Consider the following 18,317-nt stretch of genomic DNA (forward strand, 5'->3'; position numbering starts at 1 on the left):
CTGGGTTGTGGGCTGAGCATCCTCCAGACTTTCCATGGCCTGTTTGGAAAGTCTTGGCTCTTCTGCAAGACTCGGCAGACCTGTCCGTGCAAAAAACACCTGGGACCAGCCCTGCAGGAGGTGAGGAGAACAGGCTGGAAATCAGACCCACGGCCACCTAGCAAACCACATTTCAACCACTGCCATTTGTGAAACGCTTTTCCTGGGGAATTTTATTATTCTTTCCTGACTACCTAACACATGTCAGAGTTTGGAGAGTTAAGGAAATCCCCCACTGTGTAAGCTTTATTTTACTTTAAAAAGTGAGTTTCTAGCCCTTCCTGTTTCTAAACTCCAGTAGCTTTGTCTACATAAGAACACCACTGTGCAGCTCAGCTAAGACAACCCCAGAATGAAAGGTGTAAATTATGTCACTCCAAAGAGGCAGTGACTTTAAAACTCTTTCAGTACGAAAGGTGGCGATCAATAGAATTCTTCTCAAGTTCGACTTTGTTTAACCCTTTAGTTCAGCTGAATTGTGTGTGGTTTAGGAGTGGGGTTTTCAAGGGGATAACATTGAACTTGACTAGCAATTAGGAGAACTGCTTTCTTTTATTTTGTAAATAGAGGAACGCTTTTTAAAAATTGCAGTATAATTGATTTACAATATGTTCATTACTGCTGTTTAGCAACATGATTCAGTTATACATGTATATACATTCTTTATATATATGTTTTTTCCATTATGGTTTATCATAGGATACTGAATATGAACTATATATTCAGAGAACTGAATATGTAGTTCTCTGTGCTCTACAGAAGGACCTTGTTTATCCAGGAGAATTGCTTTTGATTCTGTATTCATCTCCTGACCTCTTTGCATGTAGATACTTCAGCTCTAAATCACAGACCACAATAACATAATACCAAACTGTATTTACCGCCAAAGTGAAAAAGGTACTGTTTACAACCTGAAGGAAGGATGCATGCTGGGAAAGGTGTTTGTGTGGAAACATTTGAATTAGAAGTGCAGCTACATCAAAGGTCAGGGATTGGCCTCAGAACATTCCTGCTTGGAAAGATGGTAGAGTCTGTGGTGCCAGGCTGCCTGGGTTTGATTCTTGGCTCTGCCATCAATGAGTCACCTGACCTTCAGGAAGTCACCTTCTGTTCTTTTTTGCCTTAACTGTAATATAAGCATCATAGTGACACCTGACTGCCAAGCCATTATAAACATTCAATGGAGAGTTCAGGAAAACACCAGGTACATAGTAAGCACTCAATAAATATTTGCTATTTTTGAACATCTCAAACAACCTTGTGAACAGTCTAGAATAATACGTAGTTTTATTCAAACATAGGTACTGTGGTTATTTGTCTAAAATGTGTTATTCTAATAATAATACCTTTCTCATAAAGTTATAGTAAAAATAAGGAATTAACACATGTAAGGTACCCGATACATAGTGGGCACTCAATAAATATTACATGTTTTGAACATCTCAAACTGTATCAACTAGCTCTAGGATAATATTTGAAGGAGATTCAAAAATATTTATTCTTCAGATTTTATGAAAGGTACAGCCCTTAGTCCTTTCTTTCTATTGGGTCCAAATGCAGGTTTTGCTTCTGATAAATGCTTATTTTCAACCCTGAGTTCATGAGGTCATACTTGAAGTAATCATAGTCAAATGTTGGTTGTTTACATTGAAAGAGAAGCAGAAACACACAGAGAGCAGAAATCTATAGAAAATACACCGATTCCCCCAAGAATTTGCTGGGCCCCGCCCTCTCCTGCAGGGAGCCTGTTCGCCCAACCATGGGCAGTGGACCCCTGGAGCCTACTCCTCCCAACCTGCCAGAGCTGGTTTTGCACATTTTTTCCCAACTCCTCTTCAAGGGCCTTCTGCTTCAAGATGGGAGCCTAAAATTAGTGAGGGTGTTTACACCATGAAAATTGGCCAATGCAACAAACTTGAGATTCCTTTTCTGGACAGCCATTTGAAAAACATTTACTAGCCCATGCTGCGTGGTGGTGCCAGAAACTTTGTCCCCTCTTGTCTGAATGCTCGTTCCAGAGATCTTCTGCAGGCTATGGACCATCTGCCACCCCTGCTGCTGGCTCCACTGTGGGAGTGTCATAACCATCTGGCCCCTCTGCAGAGCTGTGGTCCTCTTGATGGGCGGCCTGCCTCTTCCCTGGGGAGAGAAGGAGGCAGGAGGACTCCCTCCCTCTTGCCACTTTACCCCCTCAGTCACCACAATATGAACACACAGGCTGCAAACCACAGGCAAAATCTCTTTACTAATAGGTTAATGCACATTGAGAAAGAAATTATAGTGTAAGAGGGACAAAGTCTGAAGTTGAAGTCAATTTGGACTTTATGGGTTCAGAGCCCATCCCCAGGGAGGAAACTTCATCCCTTTTCCTAGGAAATCTCTATACCTCCCCCTACCCATGGGAAGAGGTCTCACTCTCAGAATGCTTATGGAGAGCTACAGTTTGAATGACTTCCTCCCCAACCACCTTCAGTAGAGTGGACACAAATGCTTATTGCCACCTCTAAGTGAAACAGGAGGGAAGGAGACAGGGCACAACCTTTAAAAGAATGACATGTCCATATCTCATGACAAAGACTGGTTGGAACCAACTGGGTCCAAAATGGCAGAAGATTTGACTTCCAGTGGACCTTGGGCCTCATCATAAGCTCATTGTAATACATTAGCACGCTAAATGGCACTTCCACCAAGCATCATGACAGTTCTGAGCCCAACCCTAAAAGGCCAAAATGGGAGTGGCGGCCCAATTCCTGGAAATCTCTGCCCCTTCCCCTAAAATAATTGGAATAATCCTCCCACTCATTAGCCTATGAAATAACCCATCCCATTAAAACTAACCACTTCATATTTCGAGGCTCTTGCACTTTCTGACATGACCCACACTTTGTGGAGTGTGTTTCTCTCTAAATAAATCTACTTCTTACCAATCACTTCATATCTAAATTCTTTTGCAATGAAACAAGAACCTTAAATTCACGACGAACATAAGCATGGAGAGCAATGGAGACATGAACATGTGTGCGCTCAGTCATGTCTGACTCTGCTACTCTAATAGCCCACTAGGGCCTTTGTTCATGGGATTTTCCCACAAGAACACTGGAGGGGGCTTCCGTTTCCTCCTAAAGGGGATCTTCCAGATCCAGGGATCAAACCTGCATCTACTGCATTGGCAGTCAGATTCTTTACTGCTGAGCCACCTGGGAATTGCAGAGACATGAATTTTGTTGTTGTTCAGTCACTCAGCCATGTCCAAGTCTTTGCGACCCCACAAACTAGATCGACTACACCAGCTTTCCTGTGCTTCACCATCTCCTGGAGCTTGCTCAAACTCATGTCCATTGAGTTGGTGAAGCCATCCAATCATCTCATCCTTTGTCATCCCCTTTTCTTCTTGCCTTCAATCTTTTCCAGCATCAGGGTCTTCTCTAATGAGTTGGCTCTTTGCATCAGGTGGCCCAAGTATTGGAGCTTCACCTTCAGCATCAATCCTTCAGGATGAATATTCAGTGAATATTCAGGATTGATTTCCTTTAGGATTGACTGGCTTGATCTCTTTGCAGTCCAAGGGATTCTCAAGGGTCTTCTCCAAAACCACAGTTGAAAAGCATCAATTCTTTGGCATTCAGTCTTCTTTAAGGTCCAACTCTCATATCTATACATGACTACTGGAAAAACCATAGACTTGACTATATCCAATTTTGTTGGCAAAATAATGTCTCTGCTTTTTAATAATCTGTCTAGCTTGGTCATAGCTTTTCTTCCAAGGAGCAAACATCTTTTAATTTTATGGCTGCAGTCACCATCTGCAGTGATTTTGGAACCCAAGAAAATAAAGTCTGTCACTGTCTCCATTGTTTCCCCATCTATTTGCCGTGAAGTGATAGAACGAGATGCCATGATCTTAGTTTTTTAATAATTTCATGGATGAGGGTGGGTTTGAATCCTTGAATGAAGGTTTACTTTGCAACCTTCCCACAGTAAAAGAGATACAGGACTGCCAATTTTATATTAATTGACCTCTTAAAGTAAGTACCTCTCCCAAAGACAAATATTAAATTTTCTCAGAAGCACTACAATCTCAACTCTGGTTGTACATGAGAATCACACAGGGAGTTAAAAAAAAAAAAAAAAAAAAAAACTGGGTTTCTCACAAAGTTGGGTTTGGACCCAGCCCTTATTTTTTAAGACTTATCAGGTGACTCTAATGTGCAGACACATTTGGAAACCACTGGTCTAAATCCACAGAAAAGAATGACATTTTCCTAATTAGCAGGCCTGGCCTCAGAGCAGAGGGCCTCTATCCTTATATCATGGAATTCTCTTGATTACCAGGGAAAAGAATTGGTCTTGATTAAATTCTTTTAATTTAGCAGTCCCCCTCTGATTGGAATGGGACAGAGGGGGAAAGAAAAATTATCAGTCCTCTCAACATGCAGTTTACTTAATCAATAATCTTTCTATTTTGCCTAAGGATTCAGATATGAACTAGAAGTTTTCTAACTGCAAAAAGGTAGCGCAGATGATCAATTTAACCTTGTTTCTTTTTCCTATCTTTTCCCTCTTTGAGGCTGTAATCATCAGTTATGAAGAGAACCAAGAGCATAATGTTGTAAATCAACTAAGAGAGAAAGAAAGTGGACTCGCTCAGTCGTGTCCAACTCTTTGTGACCTTGTGGACTGTAGCCTACCACGCTACTCCATCCATGGGATTTTCCAGGCAATAGTACTGGAGTGGGCTGCCATTTCCTTCTCCAGGGATCTTCCCGACCCAGGGATGGAACCTGGGTCTCCTGCATTGTAGACAGACGCTTTACCATCTGAGCCATCAGGGAAGTCAACTAAACTTCAATTAACAAACAGAAAACCAAGAGAAAAAGAGCAGGAAGAGAAAAGCCTTGAAGATCTCAACAACTTGAGTCATTGCCATGGTCACAAGTATTAATAACTTTCTTTTGCCAGTATGCACCTACCCTTGGCTGGACAGATGGAGAGTTTTTATACCTACTAACACTCATCTCAGGAAATGAAATACCACTGGTACAAGACACCACAAGCATCTTTTGCCCATTCTAGTTCCATTGACAAGCATCTCTCTAAATTTCTGTAGCTGTTCATCCCAGACCAGTAGAAATTTCTCTTCCCAAGACCTGGACCCAGAATTCATTGAGTTCTTCATTGAGTTCAGTGGGGTCTCCATGACCAGCACAACCCAGACTCCCCACAGTGGAGCTCTCCACAACAGGGAGTTGAGTAAGAGGGGAGAATGGGGTTTGTCCCCAGAAGCCAGAATTGGAGTGAAAATATTTTACCAGGATGGCTCAACATGAGAAAGGCCCAATAGCTAAACTGGAACAGAGTCTGGAGAAAGAATGCAATTGAAAATGGGAACCACAAGGTCTAGGAGGATAAGTGGAACTGAAAATGAAAACTCTTTGCTACTACATCCATGAATGAGGCCCAGTCACAATGGTAGAGGGTAGTGGGCTCTACTACCAAAAGGATGCTTGGGGACCTGCCCAATATAGACTCGGACTGCTCTCAACTGTCAACAGAATCTCTCATTTCTCTGAAAATTTTTTTCTTTTCCAGGAAGAAAAGACATGAAAACTTTCCTATCAGTAAGACAGTTGAGGTATAAATACTGAAAACAGATTCATATTTGTGGAGACAAATCTGCATGTTTTGTTTCCCATGTAAAATTTAAACAAAACATTCAGTTTGGAATGCAGTCTGTTTGAGTTTCCTGAATGTTTTGAAATGGTTTGTCCTTTTAAATCCAGTCCTAAACCAAAAGTATGTTTGGCTAGTTCTTAATTATTAAAATTTGGGGTAACTTTGAGGGAAATTTTATCCATTCATTTCTGATCCATTTGCATTCAACTGATCAAAAAAAAAATATTTAAATGCTACTTCAAGAAATCTTTACAGAATCAAAAATCAGGAAGTTCTATTTCACAAGGAGTAAACAAATTTAAACACCAAGCTGTTCTCATTTGGTGGGATTTGCCTAGACCGAAGAGATTAAGTGGATTCTAAACATGGTAAAATACAGCTCTCCTCCCTTACCAGACTTATTCTATCATATGCAAAACACTGAAAGTGCTCATAGGAGAAAAATTTTAAATATATCCTTGATTTGCACACAAAGCTTTGTTCATATCAAACTAGAAACTTGAAAAGCATGCAAAATTTCTGCTCTTTGTGTTGTGGTTTCAATCTCAATTTCTCGTGGGATTCCACGGCCTTGGGCCAGTTTTATCATTTTGCTGGAGCTCAGGTCTCTTGAGGAAGAGAGAGTCCCCATGTATGTCACTCCCATTAAAAACATGCCAAAGCATTTTATTCATTGACTACAGAGCCTACAACTGGAATAATTTATTTTGTCATGAATTGTAGTGATTATGTGAACTGCCCTGATACATTTAAAGAGAAAGTATATAAAATCCCTAAATCAAAAATGATGATAGCTAACTCGTTAACTTATTTTTTTTTTTCTTTAGTTGTTCAGCTTTTCCACTGGGAAAGGATAAATAAATGCTGGCATTGCAAATACCAAAGAGCTCAAGTAAAGTTCACTTTTCGATTGACCAGATGACCATAAATGTTTGAATCCTTAGTCTCTTAGAAACTACATAAAACCCAACCACAAAAACATTAGAATTAAGTTCAAGAGGTAATGAGAAATGACAACATCAGAGGATCAGCCAAAAGGATGGAAGGAAAAGAAACATGAAGATAGGTGTGAAGAAGCAACAGATTCTTTATCAAGGGCAATTCTTTAAAGCTTCAACAACAGGCAGTCTCTATTATAATCAAACCCAATACAGTAGATTGATTTCAACAATTGTTTCAATTCTTCATCTTTGCCTGCATCTATATAATTTGCCATGCAACTTTCCACTTGTCATTCTGATGTGAAGTCCCGTCTACATCTAGACCCTTTAAAAATCAGCTTTATAGAGTTATAATTTGTATATAATAAAATTAAACCTTTAAAAAATGTATAGTCTGATCAGTGTGATTTATATATAGAGTTGCATAATCACCACCACAATCAAGATACAGAATATTTCCAGCACTCAAAAAGTACCCAGCCCCTGTGCAGTCAACCTCATTTCACCATCTCCAGCCCCAGGCAATGACTAATCTGGTTTCTGTTACTACAGCTTTGTTTTTTCAGGAATTTCATATACATCGAATCAGACAGCATGTAGTCTTCCACATCTGGCTTCTTTCACTTAGCATAATGCTTTCGAGCTTCACCATGCTGTTTCGTGTATCAGTAGCTCATTTCTTTTTGCTGCTAAGAAGTATTCCTCTGTAACGAAACACTGCAATGTTTTACAGTTCATCAGTTAATTGATATTTGGATTGACTTCAGCTTTTAGCTACTGAAAATGAAGTTGATATGTATATTCATGTACATATCTTTGTGTGGACACATGTTTTTAAATTTCTAATGTTCTTATCTAAGAAGTGATCATAGGAAAAGTGCACATTAAATTTTATTAAAAACTGGCCAGGGGCTTTTCTGGTGGCTCAGCAGTAAAGAATCCACCCACCAATGCAGGAGACTCGAGTTCTATCCCTGATCCAGGAAGATCCCACCTGCCTTAAAGCAACTAAGCCCATGCGCCACAACTATTGAGCCTCTGCTCTAGAGCCGGGAAACCGCAACTATTGAGCCTACCTGCCACAGCTACTGGAGAAGGCAATGGCACCCCATTCCAGTACTCTTGCCTGGCAAAGCCCATGGACGGAGGAGCCTGGGGGGCTGCAGCCCATGGGGTCACTAAGAGTCGGACACGACTGGGCAACTTCACTTTCACTTTTCACTTTCATGCATTGGAGAAGGAAATGGCAGCCCACTCCAGTGTTCTTGCCTGGAGAATCCCAGGGATGGGGGAGCCTGGTGGGCTGCCGTCTATGGGGTCGCACAGAGTCGGACATGACTGAAGTGACTTAGCAGCAGCAGCCACAGCTACTGAAGCTCATTGCCCTTGAGCCTGTGCTCATCAACAAAAGCCACTGCAATAACAAGCCTGCACAATGCAATGAAGAGAAGCCCCTGCTAGCTGCAACTAGAGAAAAGCCCACGTAGCAACAAAGACCCAGCACAGCCAAGAATAAATAAATTTTAAAAATTATTTTTTTAAAAAACCTGGCCAATTGTTTCCAAAGGACTGTTCCATTTCATACTTCCCATCGGTAGTGAAGACAGTTTTTCAGTTGCTCCATGTCCTCACCAACACATGGTATTGTAAGTATTTTTAATTCCAGTCATTCTAGTAAACATGTAATGATATCTTATTGATTTTACTATACATTACCCTAAGGATGAGTGATGTTAAGCATTTCTCATGTCTTTATTTACCATTTGTTTATCGTCTTTGGTGAACTGCCTGTTTAAACTTTTTGCCCGTTTGTTTCTCGTTTATTACAGAGTCATAAGAGTTCTTTAAATAGTTTCTCTACAAGTCTTTTACAATACATCTTAACAAATATTTTCTCCCAGTCTGTGACCTGTCTTGTCATTTTCTTGACAGTGTCTCTTGGAGAGCAATAGTTTATGGTTTTGAAGGAGTCCGATTTATCAATTTTTATCTTTCAAGATTTTGCCTTTGTATTTTATCTAAGAAATGTTTGCCTCATCCAGTTCAATTTCTTTATTTTTTCTAGAATTTTATAGGTTAGCCCTGACATTTAGGCCTGTTATCTACTTAAAATAAATTTTGTATATGATGTGAGATAAGGGGCAAGGTTCAATTTATTTCCTTATGGACATTCAGTTGTTTTCCTTTCTCCATTGAATTACACTGGCACCTTTTTTTTGAAAAATTATTGACCATATATGTGTGGTCTATCTCTAGATCCCCTATTTTGCTCTTTGATTCTGTCTGTCTTTAGGCCAATACCATACTGAATTATGTAGCTTTATAGTAAATCTTGAAATCAGGTAGTATAATTCCTCCACATTTGTTCTTTTCCAAAATAGTTTTGACAATTCTAGGTTTTTCACATTTTGATAAAATTTTTTAAAGAACTGTTAATTTCTTTAAAAAAAAATATGCTGGAATTTTGATTGGGATTGTGTTGATTCTGTATATTAATTTGGGAAGAACTGAAGTTTCAACACTATTGTGTTTTCTGACCAAATATGGTATCTCTCTCCACTAATTTAAACCTTCTTTAATTTCTCCCAACAGTTTTATGTTTCCATGTTTAAGTGTTGTACATATTTTGTTAAATTTATCCCGAAGTATTTCATGTTGTTAGATGCCATTGTAAAAGCCGTATTTAATTATCAATTTCTAATTATCTGTGACTAATAAATACATAAGGTGTATATCATCACTTTGTTTTTTTAATTTAGATGCAGAGTACATCATGTGAAATGCCAGGCTGGATGAATGACAAGATGGAATCGCATTCCATGATGTATTATACATTGTTGGATTTTATTTGCTCATATTCTACTAAATATTTGGGGGGGGCTACATTATGAGGAAAGTTGGTCACTATTTTCTTTTCTTCTAATGTCTTTGGTTTTGCTATCAGGGTAGAGGTAGCTTCATAAAGTGAGTTAGAAGTATCTCCAAATGAATTAGTAGTAATTATCCCTTAACCTTTTATATCAGGTGCATCACAGAAGCCATGGAGCTCCAGAGATGCCTGGAGCTTTCTTTGTGAGAAAGATTTTAAGTACAAATTCAATTTCTTTAATAGATATAGGACTATTCATGTTAGTGAAAGTCAGTCGTGTCCAACTCTTTGCAACCCTACGGACTATACAGTCCATGGAATTCTCCAGGCCATAATACTGGCATGGGTAGCCTTTCCCTTCTCCAGGGAATCTTCCCAACCCAGGGATCAAATCCAGGTCTCCTGTACTGCAGGTGGATTCTTTACCTTCTGAGCCATAAGGAAAGCCCAAGAGTACTGGAGTGGGTAGCTTATCCCTTCTCCAGCAGATCTTCCTGACCCAGGAATCAAACCAGGATCTCCAGCATTATAGGCGGATTCTTTACCAACTGAGCTATCAGGAAAGTCCATATTCATGCTATTTATACTTTTAAAGAGTTCGGGTAGTTTCTGTCTTTTAAAGACTTTGTCTTATTGTCTAAGTTGTTGAATTTATTGGCACAAAATTATTTACAATATTTCTCTATGGTTTTTTGTTGTTAGTTTATTGGGTGATAAGTGGCATGGAGGAAAATCTGTGCTTTTTAGGTATGTTTTGGTTGTCAAGTCGCGAAGTCGTGTCTGACTCTTTGCAACCCCATGGACTGCAGCATGCCAGGCCTCTCTGTCCTTCAGCATTTCCTGGAGTCTGCCCAAGTTCATGTCCATTGAATTGGTAATGCTATCCAACCATCCCCTCCTCTGTCGTCCTCTTCTCCTTTTTAGGTATATTGTTCTATGAGTTTTAACAAATGTATGCAGTGATATAATCTCTACTATAGTCAAGACATAGAACATCTGCATCTTCCCCAAAAGTTCCTTCATGTTCCCTTAGAGTTCATTCCATTCCTCCAGGTCCCTTGCAACCAGTGACCTAATACCCATCCCTAATAATTTGCTTTCTCTATACTGTCATATAAATGAGATAATATAATACATAGTCTTTGGAATCTGTCTTCTTTCAACTTACCATGTGCTCTGTGTGTATCAGTAATCCATTCTTTTTCACTGCTGAATAGTATTCCATTGAATGGCTATACCACATTTGGTTATGTGTTCATCAAAGGAAATTTGGCTTGATTCCAGCTTTGGCAATTGTGAATAAAGGTACCAGAAACATTTTACCACATGTTTTTGTGAAAATATATGCTTTCATTTATCTTGGATAAATATTCAGTTTTTCCTCATGTTTTCTGAAGCTTTCTTATTAGGTGCAAACACATTTAGGGTTATTATCTCTTTGATGAATTTATTCCTGATTCATTAAGAAATGTCTTTCTTTGTCTCTGGTATTATTTCTTCTGTTGTGGACCAATATACTGAGTTCACAACATAGTTTGTTTAAAACAAAAATTTCCAGAGGGTTCTAGATGGTCTTTCACTCTGAAGAGTGAATTGAGATCAAGGTTATCCTGGTTATCTCAAACTGGGGTTACCAAGCAATGTTTGAATCACCTTCAAATCAAAGTCTAGCCAAGGAGAAATCCAGTTGGCAAGAGGTACTGAATTGCCTTCAAATATTTTTGGATATCACAGTCTCAAATCAACTAAAACCAACAGGAAGTTAAAATTCATTGAAAACTCCTATGTCAAGAGACACAAGCTCTTATGTTTTCCTCAGTCTTATGTTTTCCTCAGTTTCTTCAAAACCTTTTATAAATTCATATAAATCATGCCTGGCTGTGCCCACGATTTCCACAAACACTGAGGACAGAAAGCTGCCCTAATGTTCTTCTATCGTTCCTCCCTCCTTCCTTTTTCTCTCTTCTCATGCATCCCTTTTCTTTCCTCCAAGTCACTGAACATTTATTTATCAAGTGCCTGCTACACATAAAGCACAGTGGTGCAGTGGCGGTCGTTTAGTCGCCAAGTCGTGTCCAACTCTTGCAACCCCATGGACTATAGCCCGCCAGGCTTCACTGTCCATGGGATTCTCCAGGCAAAAATACTGGAGTGGGTTGCCATTTTCTTCTCCAGAGGATCTTCCTGACCCAGGAATCGAACCCAGGTCTCCTGGATTGCAGGTAGATGATTTACCAACTGAGCTATGAGGGAAGCCCTCCAATCAAGAATACTGGAGTGGGCAGCCTATCCCTTCTCCAGCAGATCTTCCCAACCCAGGAATCAAACCAGGATTTCCTACACTGCAGGCAGATTCTTTACCAACTGAGTTATGCGGGAAGCCCCAAAAACCGAGTGGAGGATGTGGGCATTGATCCCATTACCTCTCATGTGCTAAGTGAGCACTCTACCATTTAAGTTAATCCCCCAGCTAGCACAGTGGTGCAGTTGATCTCAAAAATTTTGATCATGAATAGGAAACACACTTATATCAAAACCCAGTTTGCTCTCTCCATCTCCCCTTTTCCTTCCCTGTCTCTCTTCTGGTTTGGGGATGGAACTGTATCTGCTAACAGAATAGTGGATTCCAAAGCCAAGATCCTGTCTGCAGTGATTTCAATCCTATTGGTGTGGAGTAGAACCCACATACCCTCTTCAAAAGCTGCCCAGATGATTTTAACATGGAGTCAGGATTGAGAAGCATTCAACAAGTATGCAAGGTCCTTGTATCTCCTTTCCTGGGAAACTGAGGTTAAAATATTGAAGAAATTGGCCCCAAGTCATCTAGCAAGCCAAGACCAGAGCCCCAATATTCGGCGTGAACGCACACCACACCCCTACATGCCTAAAGAGGCTGAATACACAGGCAACTCAGCGCCCTCTACCTGGCACGGCCTAAGAATGCCTGTCTTCCCTTTTGCTATAGTTTTTAGGCATTTTGTCTCTGCCCTTACTGGTTCTTAATAACCTTGATACTATCAAGAACCTAAAGCGTGCTCACTAATAGCTGGGAAGCATCTTAATAAAGACCTAGACTTTTTCAGCTAATTGACATTAATCATTACCTCTGGTGAAACTGGCTGAGACAAAACCCAGAGCAGGGTTTGTTCTTTCTGTAATTGGTTGAGACTCCATGAGGAAGAGCAGGCCCCATGACGTCCAGGCCTGATCCCCATGGGGTAGAACCAGGCCGAGAGCAGACAGGAGATGAGAACACACACATCTCCCTCCACTGATCTGATGACAGGGCCAGCCTGCTGACAGCTGACAAGTCTGGTTCAGACATTGGAGCTCAAGCTGGGGTTTAGATTCCCTTGAACGACCTGCACATAAGGAAAGGAAAACACCAACGTGATTTTGACACTTCCTCCCAAGTTCCTTCTCCATTATTATTGTTAGAAATTCCAGAAAGAAACGCACTGAATTAAGCATTACATACATTCTTCTCTGGAAGAGAATTGGGTATGTGGGTTTGGGGTTTATGATTAAAGTTCTTGTGTACCAAGTTACTTGATAACCCAGGAAAAGCCACAGAAACACCATGCCTCGCTTCTCTAGCTATAAAATGTGGTCAACACGTTGACTTCAAAGGCCAGGCTACTCACACTAGCCTTGCTTGAGTTGTCCTGATTGGATGTTGGGTTGCTCAACAAAGGGGTGGGCCTTCCTCCGTAGAAGCAGGCAGGGTCCCAGTGGGGACAGGGGGGTGGGGTGCGGTGATGGAAGGGATTTATGAAAGGACAATTGGCAGGGGTGTGGGTCAGCCTACAAGGGATGACGAAGCACCCAGGGGGTAAGGGCCTTCCTACCCTCAGGCCTGAGGGGACGAGGAGAGCAAGCAGTGCCCAGAGTCTGGTGAAGCCCATCACCATAGGAGCCAAGGTCTTCAGTGGAGGCATGCAGCTCCACCAACCCACAGCCTGGCAGGAAGGGATGGGGAAGTAAACACCCCAATCTCACTCTCCCCCACCCCATGATCTCCAGCGTGCCTCCTTTTGGCTGACCCCAGCAGAAAATGAGGGGAAAACAGTCCAGCTGATGCAATCTGCATGGGCCAGCCTCCCTGGACACAGAGCAGGGTGGAGAGGGGGAGAGTGGGTCCAAGGCGCAAACAGAGAACATTTAGTAGAGCTGGACAAACAGCCTCCGAGCCACCCAGAACGGAACAAACCCTCAAACATGCATCTACGATGCACATGCCTCCTTCAATATTATACCTGATGCATGACTGTTAAACAGCGCTATGTACACAAAAGCACATGACCAACCATAAAGACCTACACATATTCCTATCTATTATCATCATCGTCATTATTATTCAGAGCGGGCTTAGAAACCCCTTTGCCATTGGATGTCAGAAGCTGAGCTAATAAAACAATCTAATAAGATACAGGGGTTGTTATCAGGCTGCTGCATCTGGCCCCGTCTGTAGCACCAAGTAGCCCTGCTGAAAATTCCAACAGCATAAGCTAGTCACTCAGCCCGCCCGCTGTTGATTTTCCTCTCTCCTCAACTCCCGCAGGGCAGAATGTCAGCTGAGTGGCAGGGAGCCTGCTCACCAAGGGGCTGGATCACTGCTTTGGAGACCCATCCCTCTACTGGAATTTATGAAAAACCACCCATCAAACACAGGGTGGGAGTGCTGGCTCTTTAAATGATGCTTTTCTTTAACGGGAAAAAAAAAGTCTGCCAATAAAAGAGGAGAAAGAATCTACTTATTCAAAGATGGAAGAAAAATGTTTTTAATTTGTAACTTTGCTAATTTGATTCCCCTGCTCAAAACTCTTTGATGGCTATCATAGCTAAGGGAATAAATTTCAAGTGCTTTATTTAGCCTGAGCTCTGCCCTCAGCTTTTTCTACCCACACTCCCATTACTCTCCTTCGATTATGTTTCTTCCATCAAAGTGGATTGACTCAGAGCACATTTTTCGGGCAATTGCAGATGTGCTGCTACACACTGTTTTTCCATGCTTTAGACCCATGGTTCTCAACTGAGGACAATCTGCCTCTTAGAGGACATCTGTCAATATCTGACTCTCACTACAGGGGAGGGGAAGGTTCTATTTGTATCGAGTGGGTAGAGTCTAAAGATATTGCTAAACATCCTCCAATGCATAGGGCACTTTCCACAGCAGAGTGATACAGTCCCAGATATCAGTAGTGTCAAGGTTGGGCTTTGATCATGCCTGATGTTCTCCCAGCCCCCACATCAAAATCCTACCTGTTCCCTCAGTGTCTAGACATGCACTGTCCAAGAGAGTAGTGACTTGTCACCTGTGGCTAATGAATCCTGGAAATATGACTCGTCCAAACTCAGATGAGTTGCGTCAAATACTCATCAGCTTTCAAAGAATGAAAAAAAAAAGAATGTTAAATTGTTTCATTAATAATTTTTATATTGATTACGTGTTGAAATGATAATATTTTAGATCTTCTGGGTTACAATATACGTCATTAATTTTACTTGTTTTTGCTTTATTAGTGGGGCTACTAAAAAATGTTAAATTTATGTGACTGAGTAATATTTCTATTAACACTAGTCCAGACCAGGGATTGGCAATTATTTTCTATAAAGGGCCAGATAATAAATATCTTAGTCTTTGCAGACCACATGTGGCCTGCCATGTACTTTTTCCTTTCCTTGACTTCCTAAGCTCCTCTTCCTCCTCCTCCAACCATTCTGAGCTCCAGGGCCATAGAAAATAGGCCTTGGCCCCAGATTAAGCCCATGGGCTGTAGCTGATAGACCTGTGGGATAACTGAGCTACAGAAGCAGTCTTTTCCTCCTGTTCTTTCACAAGGCACTTGTATCTTCCATTTCCTTTGCTCTGTGTGTGTGCTGCGCTAAGTCACCTCAGTGGTGTCCAAGTCTTTGCGACCCCATGGACTGTAACCCACCAGGCTCCTCTGTCCATTGGATTCTCCAGGCAAGAATACTGGAGTGAGTTGCCATGCCCTCCTCCAGGGGATGTTCCTGGCCCAGGGAATGAACCCAGGTTTCTTACGTCTCCTGCATTGGCAGGCAGGTTCTTTACCATTCGTGCCACCTGGGAAGCCCATTTCCTTTGCTTTACCTGGAACTAATGGTAGAACCTAACTCAGAGTGAGTATGACGGCTGATGGAAAAACAGACAAACAGGGCACTCCAGAACTTTGCTGTGAACATAGCTGTGCTAGTACTTTTAAATAGTGATTATTGTAATTATTAAAAATTAACTATTGAGTTCTAGAGATGAGACAAATGTGAAAAGGATTCTTCTTCTTCTTCTTGTTACAATTATGTTTTTAAGACCCAAGTACTTGTGAAGTGAATTATAAAATCTATAGAACTATGGTCTACTGCTTCCAAAAGCCTGATTGTTTTTCCAGGGAGTTACACACACGCATGAATGTGTATATGTTGGCAGCTCAGAATTAACAGAGTATTTTTTTAAGTTCTGAATTCCTCTCAAATGGGAACGAAGTGTTCTTCTGACCCTTCCTACACTCCATATTACTGTCGACATCTGCAACTAATTGATGATCTATAAGTCAAAACTGTGACCAATGCAAAAAACCTTTAGCGAAGCCTGCCTGGGTTTGGCTGACCTTCCTAATGTATTTCAGATTAAGACTAAAACCAGCCACCTTTTAACTGTTCGACTGAGGACTGAACAGTAGCAGTGAATATTTATCAAACATAAAATAATCACATGATCAGATAACATGCTTCCAGTGAAAATCTGATTTAGAGCATTTAAAAATTTTCATTTGAATTTTTAAAACAAAGACCTTTTTTGAAAGATACAGAGGAATATATTGTCAGTATACAATTTGATGGATTAAAGTCACCCTTTAAACCAAAAAATCAAATTATGATCATCTGAATGTTTTTGTTGTAAAGGAATGACATTTTAAGAAGCAATGGAAAGCAGTAACATAGTATTTTTGATAAGAATTTGAGTCCTGAAATAAACAGACCTGAGTTTGTATCCCAGTTTTGGCATTTTCTAGCTGGGTGATGCTGGACAGGTTACTCAACCTCCCTGAGCCTCTGTCCTCATCTGTGAAATGGGGACAGTGAAAGCTCCCTTTGGGGAATCCTTTTGAGGATTGCTGCTGCTACTGCTGCTGCTGCTAAGTCACTTCAGTCATGTCCGACTCTGTGCGACCCTATAGATGGCAGCCCACCAGGCCCTGCCGTCTCTGGGATTCTCCAGGGAAGAACACTGGAGTGGGTTGCCATTTCCTCCTCCAATGCATGAAAGTGAAAAGTGAAAGTGAAGTCACTCAGTCGTGTCCTACTCTTAGCGACCCCATGGACTGCAGCCTACCAGGCTCCTCCATCCATGGGATTTTCCAGGCAAGAGTATTGCAGTGGGTTGCCATTGCCTTCTCCGCTTTTGAGGATTAAACATGATATATTTAAAGGGAAGTACATATTTAAATGGCAAACTATGAGTCTCAAACATTAGGGGAAAAAAGACTACAAAATGTACAGTCTGACCAGTAATGATATCTTTTTAAAATTAAATTATATAAAGGTAATGGACTTGATAACCTATTTGTGTGTTTACTAACTGGCCTACTCTGTGCTCTTTAGGAGAATGGTTCAATAAACCTCCCTTATACTTATACTGGCACCAACTACATAGAGTTGCCCATGTGAGAAGCAGCTTATTTCAAGTCAACAACCACATTCCAACTGAAGACTCATACACACTTATTTGCTTTCTCGGCTCAGCATCTTAGTTCTGGAGCCAGTCATCCCAGCTGCCAGTCATGGCTACCTGTCACCAAATTTCAGTTATATTCTCTCTGGAAAATGATGACTTATCTCCTTGAGATTCCCCCAAGGCAGAGCCAGCCTTTTCCATTACATGAACCTACTGCTGCTGCCGCCGCTAAGTCACTTCAGTCGTGTCCGACTCTGTACGACCCCATAGACAGCAGCCCACCAGGCCCTCCCGTCCCTGGGATTCTCCAGGCAAAAACACTGGAGTGGGTTGCCATTTCCTTCTTCAATGCATGAAAATGAAAAGTGAAAGTGAAGTCGCTCAGTCGTGTCCGGCTCTTAGCGACCCCATGGACTGAAGCCCACCAGGCTCCTCCGTCCATGGGATACTCCAGGCAAGGGTACTGGAGTGGGGTGCCATTGCCCTCTCCTAACACTCTCCAAATTTATTAAAAACTATGCACCTATTTTCATAAGATGTAGTAAAGTCAAACAAGAAACAGAAACTTCATTTCTAAAGCACAATTTTGTTCATTTTTGATCAATGTAATGCAAAAATGCATTTGAAATGATAATGTTTACGTATTTTTAAAGTATTCAATAGCTTGACAATGATGAAGAGACTTCAGAGTTTTTTCACTGCCGTCTCCTGCATGTCTCAGGCTCTGGGGCAGGCATCTGTCTAACTGTAGACATTTCTTTCCACCTGAACTGCTGCTCCTTAACATTGAACTGCTAGCCTACATCCTGACATCTGACATCTCTGACATTCTGACATCTCTGCACACGCAGGATCCCCAGAGGGAAGGCTGCAGGCACAGTGGCCATGTTCTCTTCAAAGTGACACACTCCAGAGCAAGAAGCCTGGTGTTGCATCAGCCTTCCTCCATCTCTGTAGGGTTCTGACCCTATTCAGAGTGCAGGTAAATATACCAACCAACCAGGCCTCCATGCCCTTCTGGCAGTGGCACCACCTCCAACTGAATATCAGGCCACTAAGGAGCCCTGAACATGATTCTCCAAGGCCACACTTTGGAAAA

This window comes from Bos grunniens, chromosome 10 (genome assembly GCF_055505025.1).
Source record: "Bos grunniens cultivar Pamir isolate PY7600 chromosome 10, Bosgru_T2T1.0, whole genome shotgun sequence".
Lineage (NCBI taxonomy): Eukaryota > Metazoa > Chordata > Mammalia > Artiodactyla > Bovidae > Bos > Bos grunniens.